Here is a 15,592-nt window from a genome sequence, read left to right as displayed (position 1 = left end):
CAGTTTGAAGGAGATTGGAGACTGTAAACTGTAAAATGGTGACCGGGGAAAGTGTAGTTCGGCAGCATAGGATGGTGGTTTGTAGGATGATATTGGTTATCAATAAAAGGAGGAGGAGTGTGAGGGCAGCACCAAGGATCAAATGGTGGAAATTGAAAAAGGGTAATTGTGAGGTGGAGTTCAGGGAAGAGTTAAGACAGGCACTGGGTGGCAGTGAAGAGTTATCAAATAGCTGGGTAACTACAGCAGAGCTAGAAAGAAAGACTGCTAGAAAGGTGCTTGGTATGACATCTGGACAGAGGAAGGACAACAAGGAGACGTGGTGGAATGAGGAAGTACAGTAGAGTATACAGAGAAAGAGGTTGGTGAAGAAGAAGTGGGATTGTCAGAGAGATGAAGAAAGTAGACAGGAGTACAAGGAGATGAGGTGCATGGCAAAGAGAGAGGTGGTGAAGGATAAGGCATATGAAGAGTTTTATGAAAGATTGGACACTAAGGAGGGAGAAAGACCTGTACCGATTGGCTAGACAGAGGGACCGAGCTAGGAAAGATGTGCAGCAGGTAAAGGTGATAAAGTATAATGAGGGAAACCTACTCACAAGCGAGGAGAGTGTGTTGAGCAGATGGAAAGAATACTTTGAGCATTTGATGAATGAAGAGAATGAGAGGGAGAGAAGGTTGGATGATGTGGGGATAGTGAATCCTTAAGTGCAGTGGATTAGCAAGGAGGAAGGTAAGGATAGCTTTGAAGAGGATGAAGAATGGAAAGGTTGTTGGTCCAGATGACATACCTGTGGAAGCATGGAGGTGTTTAGGTGAAATGGCAGTGGAGTTTTTAACCAGATTGTTTAATGAAATTTTGGAAAGTGAGAGGATGCCTGAGGAAAGTGTTTTGGTACCGATTTTTAAGAATGAGTGATTTGCAGAGCTGTAGTAACTACAGAGGGATTAAATTGATCAGTCACAGCATGAAGTTATGGCAAAGAGTAGTGGAAGCTAGGTTAAGAAGGGACGTGATGATTAGTGATCAGCAGTATGGTTTCATGCCGGGAAAGAGCACTACAGATTCGATGTTTGCTCTGAGATTGTTGATGGGAGAAGGTCAGAAGAGTTGCATTGTGTTTTTGTAGACTTAGAGAAAGCATATGACAGGGTGCCCAGAGAGGAATTGTGGTATTGTATGAGGAAGTTGGGAGTGTCAGAGTATGTAAGTGTGGATATGTATGAGGATAGTATGACAGCGGTGAGGTCTGCTGTGGGAGTGATGGATGCGTTTAAGGTGGAGGTTGTATTACATAAAGGATCAGCTCTGAGCCCTTTCTTATTTGCAATGGTGATGGATAGGTTGACAGATGAGATCAGACAGGAGTCCCCGTGGACTATGATGTTTGCAGATGACATTGTGATCTCTAGTGAGAGTAGGGAACAGGTGGAGAAGACCCTGGAGAGTTGGAGAAATGCTCTAGAGAGAAGAGGAATGAAGGTCAGCAGGACTAAGAATATGTGTGTGTGAATAAGAGGGAGGATAGAAGAATGATGAGGATGCAATGAGTAGAATGGTGTGGATGCAAGGAGTAGAGGTGGCGAAGGTGGATGAGTTTAAATACTTGGGATCAGTAGTTCAGAGTAATGGTGAGTGTGGAAGAGCGGTGAAGAAGAGAGTACAGGCAGGATGGAGTGGTTGGAGAAGAGTTGTCAGGAGTGATTTGTGACAGACGAGTACCAGTAAGAGTGAAAGGGAAGGTCTACAAGAGGGTAGTGAGACCAGCTATGTTATATGGATTGGAGACAGTGGCATTGACAAAAAGGCAGGAGTTGGAGCTGGATGTGGCAGAGTTAAAGATGTTAAGATTTGCAGTGGGTGTGACAAGGGTGGAGAAGATTAGGAATAAGTATATTAGATGGTCAGCCCAGGTTGGAAGGTTTGGAGACAAAGCCAGAGAGGCAAGATTACATTGGTTTGGACATGTGCTGAGGAGGGATGCTGAGTATATTGGGAAAAAGATGCTAAGTATGAAGCTACCAGGTAACAGGAAAAGAGGGAGGCCTATGATAAGGTTCATGGATGTGGTAAGAGAGGACATGCAGGTGGTTGGTGTGACAGACCAAGATGCAGAGGACAAGAAGAAATGAAACAGACTATTCGCTGTGGTGACCCCTAATGGGAACAGCCAAAAGAAGATGATGATGAGTAGCTGATAAATATTAGCTGGGTGGTGGCAGTGATTTCTACCATATAGTCTGGGTAAAAGGGGCACAGCTGGAGTGTCTCCCTTCCCTAGGAGTGTCTGTGTGGTTGTATAAACTCTTATCTCAGTCAGCTACTTAGGCAGGGACACGAAGCACTGGCTGGACAGTGAGGGTGCTGGAGGTTTTAGCTTGCCCAGCTGGCTGAGATCTGGAACCTATAGCTGTGCCAGTGGGAGTCTTATTGGGGACTTGGAGAGAAAGGGAGAAACCAGCCCCAGACTGACTGTGATCTCTGTGTGCTCTTAAGGGAAATTGTACTTTACTGTGTGTGTATTTATTATCCTTTCCCTGTATGGACGCCCCTCACTTGTGTTAGTGGTGAGGATTGAGCCTCCTTGATTGCTGGGCCAGTGCATGGGCATCTGATATTAATTGTTTGGCAGTGGTGGGATATCCACACCACATATTAATTGGTTGGCAAATACTAATTGGCTTGTAGTGGTGTGGGTAGAGTGAATTCCTGTAGGTTGTGTGCAGTGATCACTGAAGGTGTTTTGTACTCTGTCAGCCAAGCAGTGAATACTCTGAGTTCAGGTCACAATTGTTTTATTTCTGTTGTTAGCTTAGTTAGTCAGGGAGAGCAGGCTGCATGTTCGCAGAGGAGTTACGAAAGCTGACAAGCAGCCAGCTGGCTGAGATGTGCCAGGCTATGGGGACATGTGCATGGAAACCTGGCTAAGGCAGACATGATTGCAGCTTTGGTCACAGCTGCATCAGAAAACAGCAACCAGGAGGATGATTGGACTGGCAGTGGAGATGTACCTCCCTCGGAGAATGGACGGCTCAACCTTTCTGTAGAGGACTTAAAAATCCATCTGGAGCTAAAGAGACTTGAGTTGGAGGCCAGGCATTTGGAAATAGAAGTAGCTGAGAGACTGAGATGTCTGCAGGCTGAGGAAAATGAGAAACTGTTATGCCTGGAAGCTGAGAAAAAGGAGAGGCAGAGGCAGCATGAGAGGGAGATGCTTCGCCAGAGTCATGGAGGTAATGGGGAAAGAAGTAACTGGACCCCAGAAGCACAAAAGGTCAGTAAATCTCTTCCACAGTTTAGAGGGGATAAATTGACATATTTTTGAGAGGGTATGTAAACAGTATGATGTTGACAAAAGGCTCTAGGTACTGTTCCCGACCCCCTTACTCCATGGTAAAGCTGTAACTGTTGTCTAAAATGTTTGACGTTGACTGTTTTAATTACACTGTAAAGCATTGCTTGTTAGAATGTTTTAAGCTAACACCCGAAACTTATAGGAAAAAGTTTTGTGAGCATAGACGTAAGGCAAATTAAAGTGTGTGTGAAATGTGTGTGAAATATGTTGCTGAACTGACCACTTATTTTCATAGATGGGTGAGTGGATGTCAGGTCACCACTTTCGAAGGGCTGGCAGACCTTTTGGTGAGAGAACAAGCCCTTAGTACTTTGCCTGAGGACATGAGGATCTGTTTAGCTGATGGACAATGTGCTACTTCAGTTGAGTTGGGGAAGAAAGGAGATCTATACCTAGCAAGCAAGGCATCCTTGCACAGGAAAAGGACCCCCAGTACTGCTCATGGGTCTAAAGGAACCCATGGTGGGCAGAACAGACTGCTCCAGCAGAATCTGCCAGTAGCAAGGGAAGCCACTAGTCCAGTTATACGTCCAGGACCTAGGGTTAAATGTTTTGAATGCAGTCAGTGGGGTCATGTGGTATACTGATGTCCACGGAGGCAAGGTGGGGAACAAAAGGTGAGAGAGTCAGTAAGTTGGAAAGACAAAATGCCAATAGTAGGTTGTCTTGAGACAACAAGGGTACCGAACTACCATCCTGCAGATGTCCTGATAGGGAAGGATTTGGATGAGGCAGTACCATGTGCTTATGCAGTTACATGCAGTCAGGCTAGGAGACAAGCATGTGGGTCTGGTAGCCTGGGGCAGACCCAGACTGACTGCATACTTGCAGCCAGGACTGGTGAGCTGCTTACTTCAGGGAGGGAGCTACTCTGTAGCAGTGAGACTGAAGGTGAGCCACAGCTGCTTGTGGGTACTGATGTTCCCTTGGACAGAGTGACTGCAAAGGTAGAGGTGACTAGTAGTACCCAGGCTGACAGTGAGGCACCACTGTCAGAGGATGCCAGACTATGGAATGGGAGCTGGGAAGGGTTACCAAAAGAGAGTTGAGGTAGGCTCAGCTCTCAGACCCTACATTGCTAAGCCTGAGGCATGTAGCTAATGAGGCACCTAATTCTCAAGGGAAGGGGAAATCTGTATACTGGGACAAAGGGTTACTGTATAGAGAGTGGACCCCTGAGGGAGGGCTAGAAGGTGAGAGGGTACAGCAGTTGGTAGTGCCTAGAGCCTACCGTCTGGTACTTCTAGCCATAGCCCATGATATTCCCTTTACAGGTCATATGGGCATAAAACGTACAAAGAGACATATTATCCTGAACTTCTATTGGCCTGGAATTTCCAGAGATATAACAGGATACTGCAGGACCGGTGAGCTGTGCCAAAAGGTAGGCAAGGCAGGAGACAAGGTGAGAGTTCCTTTGATGCCTTTGTCTGTGATTGAGGAGCCATTTCAAAGGGTAGCTATGGATATTGTGGGGCCTCAGAGTACCCCAAGTTCCACAGGGAAAATGTATATCCTAGTGGTAGTGGATTATGCTACACGATACCCTGAGGCAGTGGCTCTGTCCTCCATTGAGGCAGAAAAGGTGGCAAATGCTTTGTTAGAGATTTTCAGCATGGTAGGTTTCCCAAAAGAAATACTGACTGACAAGAGTTGCCAATTTTCATGTCAGACCTGCTGGCTTATCTGTGGAAGTCCTGTGGGGTGAAGCACATGAAGACCACCCCCTAACATGCACAGACTAATGGTCTTGTTGAGAGGTTAAACTCTACAATCAGGTCCATGCTACAGGCATTTGTAGGCCAGTTTAAGAGGGAGTGGGACAAATATTTGCCCCATCTGTTTGTGTACAGAGAGGTTCCCCAGGAATCCACAGGTTTTTCACCCTTTGAGTTGCTGCATGGGTATAGGGTGAGGGGACCTCTAGATTTAATTTGAGATGAGTGGGAAGGTGAGTGTGAACCTCACAAGGAGTCTGTTGTGGCATATGTCCTAAACCTCAGGACAAGGCTCATGGAACTCATGGGCTTGGCCCAGGAGAACGTGGCAGAAGCCCAACAACAGAAAAAGGTGTAGTTTGACAGGAATGCTTGAGCTAGAGTCTGCTGTATGGCACCAGGTAATGGTTCTCATTCCTGTCAGACATAAGCTGCAAGCAGCTTGGGAGGGACCCTACAAGGTGGTAAGAAAGGTAAGTAATGTTAACTACAAAGTGGAACTGCTAGGCAGGGGCACAAATTGTACCATGTTAATATGATGAAACCTTACCATGATAGGGAGGCCCTTGTGCTGAGCATTTGCAGTGGATTGCAGGAGGAGTCTGAGGGAGATCTGGTGACTGATCTCAGTGAGGCTTGGACTGACACCTTGGTAGAGGAGGTAGCAATGTCAAAGCAGCTATCTCCTACCCAAGTTTGAGAAATCTGAGCAGTGTTACAGGAGTTTGGGGACATGTTCACTGGGAAACAAGTGCAGCACCAGGTGGATACAGGACCCCAAAGGCCTATTAGGCCGGCCCCTTATAGGGTACCTGAGAGAGTCAAACAGACTCTGAGGGAGGAGATACAGGAGATGTTGGAACTAGGGGTAATTCAAGTCCAACAGTACCTGGGCCTCCCCAGTGGTGCTGGTGCCAAAGGAGGATGGCAGCACCAGGGTCTGTTTGGACTACAGGAAATTAAACAGTCACACAGAGTCAGATGCTTACCCCATGCCTAGGACAGATGAGGCCCTAGGACAGATGAGGCCCTAGAGCAGCTGGCTGGGGTTAATTATCTTAGAACAATTGATCTTACCAAGGGTTATTGGCAGGTACCCTCGACTCCCAGTGCTAAAGAGAAGTCCGCCTTTGTGACTTCTTTTGGCTTGTATGAGTTCAGAAAGATGCCCTTTGGGATGAAAATGCCCCAGCAACTTTCCAGAGTCTGGTAGATCATATCCTAGCAGGAGCAGGAGGGTTTGCCCTTGCTTACCTAGATGATATTGCCATCTACAGCCATTTCTGGCAAGAGCACTTTCAATATGTTAGGGAGGTGCTGGGTAGACTACCAAGGGCAGGGTTGACCATTAAGCCGAGCAAGTGTCAGGTGGGTTTGGCAGAGGTCTCCTACCTGGGACATAGTGGGGAGTGGTAAGAACAGCTCAGAATCTGCCAAAGTGGAAGCCATTCAGGCATGGCCTGCACCTGTTACCAAAAACAGGTGTGGGCATTCCTAGGGACAGCAGGGTACTACAGAAAGTTTGTCCCCAGTTATAGTACCATAGCTGCTCCCCTCCCAGACCTGACAAGGAAGAACAGAGCCAGCCAGCAAAATGCCAAGTTGCTAAGATGGAGCCTAGGGTTGCAAGCATATGATATGTCAGTGCAGCACTGCAGTAGGATTAGCAATGCCAATGCAGATGGGCTCTCAAGACAGGGAATGGGGTAAGGTATACGCAGACCTAACCCTCTCAAGCAACATTTCTCAAGGGTCACTTGAAAAAGTAGCTTGAGTTCTCTGGGGGGGGGGGTGTAAAGATGGGTAAAGGCTGACATCCTAGGCAGATTGTAAATATTAATATGCCACAGGCTTGTTCTCTTAAATGGGGAAAAGTGTTCATAAATGTTAAACTTCAAAAATGTAATAACAGTGTGCACTCTGCTGTAAGAAAGCCAAGTCAAGCATTTTATGACTGTCTTTGATCTTTAAAGTCTGCTCCGATATATCTGGATGAAGGAATTCTGGCTATTGTTTTGAGGCCAGAGTTAATGGCTAAAACTTGCATGCGTAAATGTCCTTTATTGCTCTGGTTTCTGGCCAGGTGTAAAGAATGTAAGTGTAGTTTGTTAGCCTGGGAGCACCAGAGAAGTGTGAAGAATGATGTCATGTGAAGCAGCTCTGTGTTATCAATTTAAAGAGAGAATCAGAGAGCTCTGAGCATTTGGTCTTGAACATCCAACTCACCACTGTCTGTTTCTTTATGCAAGTTTATTTTAGAACTGTGTTTTCTCTTAGATATAGCTAGGAAATAGGAAGATTAGACTAGTTTGTTTTTCTGTGATGTCAGAACTTTTGCTACTGTATTATTTTTAATATTTCTCTGTGATCTCTGAACTCTTGATTAGCACTATGTAGTAAAAAGTACTGTCTTGTGTTTTTATTATTTATTATTAAATATTTTTAAACCTTTCAACTGTGGTTGTTTTATGTAGAGTTAATTTAAGCTCTAGAGTACATTGCATATATATAGTAATACTGTATCAAGTCACTCTAATAAGCCTTGACTGTTCAGTCACACCATTTGGATAATAATATTGCACAGTAATAATTGGACACCCTTTTAAGGGCCTTTGAGTAGCTGATAAATATTAGCTAGGTGGTGGCAGTGATTTCTCCCATATAGTCTGGGTTAAAAGGGCACAGCTGGAGAACCTGTGCCAGCCTTCCCCAGGTGTGTCTGTGGGTCTATATCATAACTTCGATATCAAACCCAAAACATCGAATGGTGAAAATAGCGAAGCCCCGGAACATTGAAATCTTGCCTAGGGCAAGATTTCAGTGGGCCATTTTGTAGCTTCACTATTTCTTCCACTGTGATGTGAGAGTTACGGACCTTAGGGTTAGGGTGCGAGTTAAGGTAAGTAGATAGTTAGTAATGTATGTATGGTGTAGTGTAGGGTTGGGATTTGTTAACTGTATGTGTATTAATTAGCTTGTGTATAGATTCTTAGGGTATGTTTGCGATAGTTACGGAGCTTAGGGTTATGGTGCGGGTTAAGGTAAGTAGATAGTTAGAAATGTATGTATGGTTTAGTGTGGGGTTGGGTTTTGTTAACTGTGTGTGTGGTTTATTTATTTTGGTGTGCTTGTGTTGTATGTATGTTTCTCGGAACAATGAATTTTTTCCCTGGAAAAAAATTCGCTCTTCTGCGCGTTCGATGTTATCAATATTCAAAATTCCAAGTTCGAACTTATGGTGTTCGATATTTTGGAATTTAGAATATATGATATAGACCTGTGGTTGTATAAACTCTTATCTCAAAGTGTGTGTGTGACAACTACTTGGGCAGAGACACGAAGCACTGGTTGGACAGAGAGGGTGCTGGAGGTTTTAGCTTGCCCAGCTGGCTGAAATCTGGACCCTATAGCTGCGCCAGTGGGGAGTGTTATTGGGGACCTGGAGAGAAAGGGAGAAACCAGCCCCAGACTGACTGTGATCTCTGTGTACCCTTAAGGGAAATTGTACATTACTGTTTGTGTATTTATTATCCTTTCCTTATACAGATGCCCCTCACTGGTATTAGTGGTGAGGATTGAGGCTACTTAATTGCTGGGCCAGTGCACGGGTATCCCAGGCTGTGTGACGAAAGGAGATACTGCCAGCCCAGCTAGCTGGAATTTTGTAAATAATTGTGTCATTGGTGAATATTGAACTAATTTATATAGGATGCTTATGTTACACATGTATTGGTACTGTATGTCATGTGTATACCAAATTGCTTGTACAGACATGTGCTTCTGCATTTTGCTGTTGATTCTGTTTTTACACATGTTCAGTGCAGTTCGTTTCCAAAGTGCTGTTTGAAATGTAACCACAGTGTGTCCTACTGGAAGAGAACATAAATGCACATGCTCTGTTGTAACTGTTTAAATGCATACATTTTAACAGTGGACACAGGAATACAGGAGGTTAACTTCAGAAAAATAACTGAAATTAAATTACTTTATGGCTAGGCCATAAAAAATGGTATCTTTCAGTTTTCAGTACAGCAAGAGACTCAATGTCTGTACTAGGAACGTTTCTGTATTATCTTTAGGGTGATTTGATTATTAGTCTTAAAAGCATAAAGGAATGCAATTGTTTTATGACTTCCAACATCTGCCAGAGATCTGAGCAGAAGCCCATGTCTTTTATATTTTTACAGGTAGATGCTAAATACTGCCAGCTTCTTCAGTGTTTTTTTTTGGCTTGAGAACTAGCAGTCAAATGACAAGAAATGATGTCATTCTGCAAGCTATCCCAGAAGTAATATTTTAGATATTCATTTGAGACGTTTCTTAATGAGAGAGAGCTTTCTTTTGTGGACCTGACTACAAATAGAAGATCCATTCACCACATCTGTCTTGCTCTATTAGTAAGTTCTTAAGTTACAGTAATTCTCTTAGATACAGTCAGGAATATAGTAAAGCTTAGATTTTTTTTTTTTGAGACTGTCCTGCAATGTTTTAAATATTTCCTGGGGTTTTGAACTCTGTCAATGTGACTATATATATCTAGTATTGTCTTTTTCTTTTATTATTTATTTTTAAATATATTTAAACCTTTCACTGTGTCTGATCTGCATAGAGGTATTTAAGTTTTGAGAGTACTTGGGTGTTTATTTGGTGACACTGTGTAGGTTACTCCTAATAGCCTTGCTCTTGGTCAAACTATCTTTTGTGTTTAATATTACTATTAGAGAGTAAGATTGGACACCTTTTGTTAAGGGCCTTAAGGTAGCTGGCAGGACTGACCGGCAGTAAAAGCAACCTTAGTCTGGACAGAAGGGGGCATAGCTAGTAAACCTGTGCCACCCTTTCCCATGTGTGTGTGTGTATAAACCAGACCTCATGAAGCACTGGTTGGAGAGAGAGGTGCTGGAGGTCTTGGCTTGGTCACTCAGCTGAGATCTCAACTCTATAGCTGTGCCAGTGGGGAATCGTGTTTGGGATCTGGATGAGGAGTGAGAAACCATCCCCGGACTGACTGTGATCTCTATGTGCTAGAGCTGCATCTGGAAATGCTGTGTGTGTACCTGTCATCCTCCCAGTGAATGTCCCCCGCTTTTGCCAGTGATGAGGATTGAGGCTCCTTGAATACTCGTCCAGTGGAGGGTCATTACAGGTTGGAAAAATCTTACCTGTCCATTCCTGTCTGCAAGATCAGCATTAAGGAAGGGAATCCTGTTCACCCAGTTCATGGACTCACATTAATTACACTTGCATCGGTTAGAAAGCAACTACCCTGCAGCTCATAAGAAATAAAAATCTGTAGATTTGTTGCTGTATCCCCAAGGCAAGAAAACATTGCTTAGCAAAGCCAGTTGTGTTCTCTTCCTTGATTTTCTCTCTAAATATACCATAAGCCTGTTTTTCCCTCATTTAATATTGCAATTAGTTTGTATTAATTTCTCTTCAAACTGTCTAAAATTTCTCTAAATGTTTAATAATGATTGTCATATAATTTGTTGATTTCTTAACCAATGTTTTTAAATTAGTGGGACAATGGGAGGTATTGCCAGCTATGCCAGGAGAAGTAGGGCAATGGATGTATAACATATGCCAGCACAGCTATCTGGAATCTAGCAAAGCATTATATGTTGTTTGAATATCAGACTGATTTGTACAGATGCTTGTGTTTAAAATGTATCAACAATGTGCCCTGCTGGACAGAAAAAGAAATGTACATGCATTATTGTAACTGTTAAGTGTATATCTTTTAACAGAGGATACCAGAAGACAAGAGTTTAATCTGAAACTTCAAAAATAGTAAGAAATTTAAATTACTGGGCATAGGCTATAAAGGTGTTATCTCACAGTTTTGAATGAAGCCAGAGATGCAGTGTCTGTAAAAAGTATGGTTTATTAGCTCCTGTAGAAAGAGTGGACATGTTTTATGACTCCCAGGAGCTGCAGCAGCTCTTAGCAAGAATCTGTGTGTGCATTATTGATACATAGGGGCTAAATCCGGGCAGTGTCTAGCAATGGGGGAGTTGCATGGGAACCAGAAGTCAGATGACCAGATGTATGTGATGTCATTCTGGAATCCATCAGTAAAGTAATGTTTAATACTAGGAGAGACTGAAGTCTCATGGCACTCTGTTTTGTAAACCTGACATATAGAGCGATTACTCACCTACTTAATTTTGCCTTGCTATAGTAAGTAACTTAACCTGGAGAATACATAGTAATGCTTGAGATCTTTCAGGAAAATATAGTTTTTCTTTCGGCTTTTTCGGTTTTTCCTGGTTGGGAGTCGCCACAGCGGAACTCCGGTCCGCTGATGATTGGCAGTAGATTTTTTACGGGTGCCAAGGTGCCAGCTCGACACCCAGCCTTCAAAGAAGGCACGCCCATTCTACTCATGCCTTTCGGACGCCACTCAACCGTGGGGAGGACATGCAGACTCCACACAGAAGGCACTCCAGCCAAGAATCGAACGGGAGAACGTCTTCTTGCTGTGAGGCAACAACGCTACTGCTGCACCACTGCGACTAGAATGTCAGGAAAATATAGTGAGATTAGTTAAGTACTGTTTTTCTGTATCTGTATGAATCTATTAATCTGTATTATTTTAATATTTCCTTTGGTTGAAACTAGAATTACTGTAAATAGATGTGTAGTATTTTCATTTTCTTTTATTATTAAATATATTTAAACTTTTTTATTGTGGCTGGTCCCATAGAGAACATTGTTAACCTTTGAGAGTACGTACGTTTATTTGGTGACTCTATGGCCACTCCAGAAAGCCTTACTGCATTGGTCAAACACTATCCTGTCTTAATATTAATTTCACTCAGTATAATTGGGTACCCTTGTAAGAGCCTTAGAGTAGTTGGCTTTGGAGTGTCTGATGGCAGTGTAGCTATCTTATAGTCTGGACAGAAGGGGGCATAGCTAGTAAATCTGTGCTAGCCTTTCCCAGGTGTGTGTGTGTGTGTGTGTGTGTGTGTGTGTGTGTGTGTGTGTGTGTGTGTGTGTGTGTGTGTGTGTGTGTGTGTGTGTGTGTATGTGAAAATCAAATCTCAAGAGTGTGTGTGTCAGCTACTTGGAGCAGGGACACACAGCACTGGTTTCACAGAGAGAGTGGTGGAGGACTTGGCTTGGACACTCTGCTGAGGGCTCAACTTTTCAGTTGTCAGTGGGGAGTCTCACTGGGGACCTGGAAAGAGAGAGAAAGAAATCCAGGCCTCGGACTGAGTTTGTTCCCTGTGTGCTCTTAAGGGAAATTGTGTTTCATGCAGAGCGCTGCATCTGGAAATACTGTGTACCTATTTTTGTTGCATCTGGAAATACTGTATTTTTGTTCCAAGTGAATGTCCCTCTCCAGTGTCAGTGGTGAGGATTCAGGCTCCTTGAATACTGGCCCAGAGAGGGGCTGTTACAATTATGTCTAATTTGTAATAATTATTTAAACTGCAGATATTTTTTGCTTTATTTTTGAAGACTGTAAAATTATTGTTCTTAAAATATTCTGTAATACTTTGGAGGTTTTCTCCTCGGGCCTCCACTAAAAATGGGCTTCTACCCAGTCAGAATTTCCTAGTAATTAAATGTCAATAAATCCATAATAAATAAATAAATGTGAAGCAGGGAAATTACTTTTCTTTTGGGTTTCAGCTCTTAAGATTATTATACTTTTGAACTATTCCCACCACTAGCTGAAAAATTAATGACAGAATACCCTTTTTTAACCCCAGTTGTCACTTTCACTCAGGAGCAGTTTTACAGACTCCCAGAACAATAAAACAAAACTCACCTACAGCATTTCAATACGGGAACCCAAACTTTGGGAATCCTTTCCCCTGTTCACAAAAATACATTACTGTACAACAAATTCCATTCTCATTGTAAAAGATTATCTTCTCAAACAAGCCCAATGCAAGTACCCAACCTCTGGCGACATCATCTAACAGCATAGAGCAACTCCTTTAGTGTGCCTGATCTTAGCCATATGACCAAAATGTTATCTCTGACATCCCATTGTCATCATCAACACCCTTTTATCCATTGCTGTACATGGATTGGGGCGTGTCATCAATTATCACCACCTCTTTTGATTCAGTGTTACTCTCCTACTGTGTTCAGCTGTCATTCCTGACTGTCCCAGGTTTTCTTTCACACAATCATCCCAATGTATTTAGCTTAATGTACATTTTGCCCTTTGGCTCACTGAAAATCCATTTGCTTTCTTTTTTCCCCTTTTCTTTGCCTTTAGGTGCCTGCATATTTTGTATATAGGTCTGTTTTTTTAATTGTACAATTCTAGTATATCATTAAAGCTTTTGCTTTTTTATTTGCCCTACTCAATATTTTATACCTACTTGTTTATTTTGAGCAATATGGATGTGTCTTTTACATTGTTCCTGTACCCCTCTGGGCTAAACCTACACATAGTCTCCTGTAATCAGTGTTCTGTCTGCTTCATTAGATACACATTTGCATACATATAAATATATTTATATATGTCCATACATTAACAAGTAGGTATACAATGGGTAAAAAACAGAAGTTTAAACGTGTATCTGTTTAAGACAAAAATAAGACAGTGTTAGAGTAGAGAGTAGGGCTTAATTTATTGGGTATAAATAGTTTAATGTCATGCTCGGACAGAGCTAAGTTGTTGCTAAGTGTTGCTTCAGGGCAGTTTTGATATTTATGTAGTAGATTTATTCTGTGTACTGACAGAATAGCCCAAGTCACTGTGCCTGTTGTGTGATTTAATTGTAAGAAGTTCATTTTGATTGAGTTATCAAAGGGGCTCTGTTGAAGTACATAATTGTATAATGTTTGACCCGTCTGGACACCTAAGTGTTTTTTAAAGACTGGGGAGAACAGGTTTTAGTTATTGTAGTAGAATAGCTTTCTTAAATTCAAGTCAAACTACTGTCTGTTATGTTTGACAGTTGTGGAATCTGTGTGGTACATTTGCAACAAATTTGGCAATATTGTTGTAGAACTTTCCTGCTTACCTGTAAATGTCTTGCAGAGTTTTATCAAGATTGAAATTGCATGTAGCAGGGATGGCAGAAATAGGGTTTGTGCTGTGGGTTGGAGAATGTTGTGTATAATATTTGAATTCACAGAACATGCTTACTTTCTGGTTTGCTGTACTTATTACATGATGTACATGTGTATCATATCTGTGATTTCTATCTGATGACACCCAGCTTTGTATGTTCTACAGATTCTGTAAGTGTGTTGTGTCTTTATGCTGAAGTTTAGAGTTTGTCGTGTATTGAATTTGTGAATATTAGTAACGTTGTTATATTGAGATGCAATAGCATTCAAAAAAAGGGAAAAGCTTGATTTGTTGTTTTAAGCAGTTCATCTATAGAGATAATTTGCATATTATATTAGAAGAGCCATTGGAGTAACTTCATGCGTGTCATTTATAGATTTGTTAAACAGTAGGGGCCTAGAATGGATTCCTGTAATTATCCAGCTGTAAATTAGAGATGGGTAGAAAAAATAATTTTGCCACGTAACACAGTTCTCTGATAAAAATAGCATATGAACCGCACTATACGCTACTTACTTAAAATAACTTCATTAGGCAATGGAGGAGTAACTGATGTGACACTGTGCTTTGTAAAGGGCCAAGAATATTGTGACTAATTACTCTGACTTAGCTGTTTTATTAGTTAGCATCATGGAATATTAGTAGTTTGGTTTTAGTGTGATAGTTTGGTCTTAAACTGTGTTGCTTGTGAGACAGCAAATTATTTGTAGTAGGGAGTTTGAATTGTTTTGGGATGCATTTTTCCAGAATTATGTAGTGTAGCGGCAACATGGTTATAGGCATGTAGTTTGATTAGTTCTACAAATGTGCTTCCATCCTATAAGCATGTAGTTTGATAGTTCTACAGATGTGCTTCCTTCCTATGGGCATGTAGTTTGATAGTTCTCTATATAGCCTTCCTTTACAAGAGAAATTGTTTGATTGTTTTCATAGCAGGAACAGTGTATGTTCTCTCAGTCAAGGAACATACTGATGCTATTCGTGTTTCACTGTTGCAGTCATTACATCATAGCAGGAACAGTGTATGTTCTCTCAGTCAAGGAACATACTGATGCTATTCGTGTTTCACTGTTGCAGTCATTACATTTGGGTTATCTGCTTGCAGGTAGCCCTCAGTCAGCCTGATTAACAAAGTCTTGGATCCTGCATCAGTTGCTGTCGCTTCTTCCATGATGTCAGGTTGTCAGGGGTATAAAACATGCAGCTGACACCATTACATCAGTGTTTCTTGCCATGCGGTGCCCGAAGCAGAAGCAGTTCGCAAGTGCTGGTTGGCCGACTCCTGAAATTTTCGTTTTTAGAACTGAAGTCTTCAACTAAAGTTAAGTACCCTGTTGGGGAAACTTTTTCTTGCTCCTTACCGATGTCAGTAAAAGTTAATAATTACATTACTTGTGGAAAGCAAATACCTCATAAAGATTTTCATTCGTACTGTATTCCTTGCCTAGGCCCTGACCACAATGTACCTTGCTGTC

Source organism: Protopterus annectens, chromosome 1.part2 (assembly GCF_019279795.1).
Source record: "Protopterus annectens isolate FY-2018-M chromosome 1.part2, PAN1.0, whole genome shotgun sequence".
Classification (NCBI taxonomy): Eukaryota; Metazoa; Chordata; order Ceratodontiformes; family Protopteridae; genus Protopterus; species Protopterus annectens.
Note: the sequence above shows the minus strand (reverse complement) of the source record.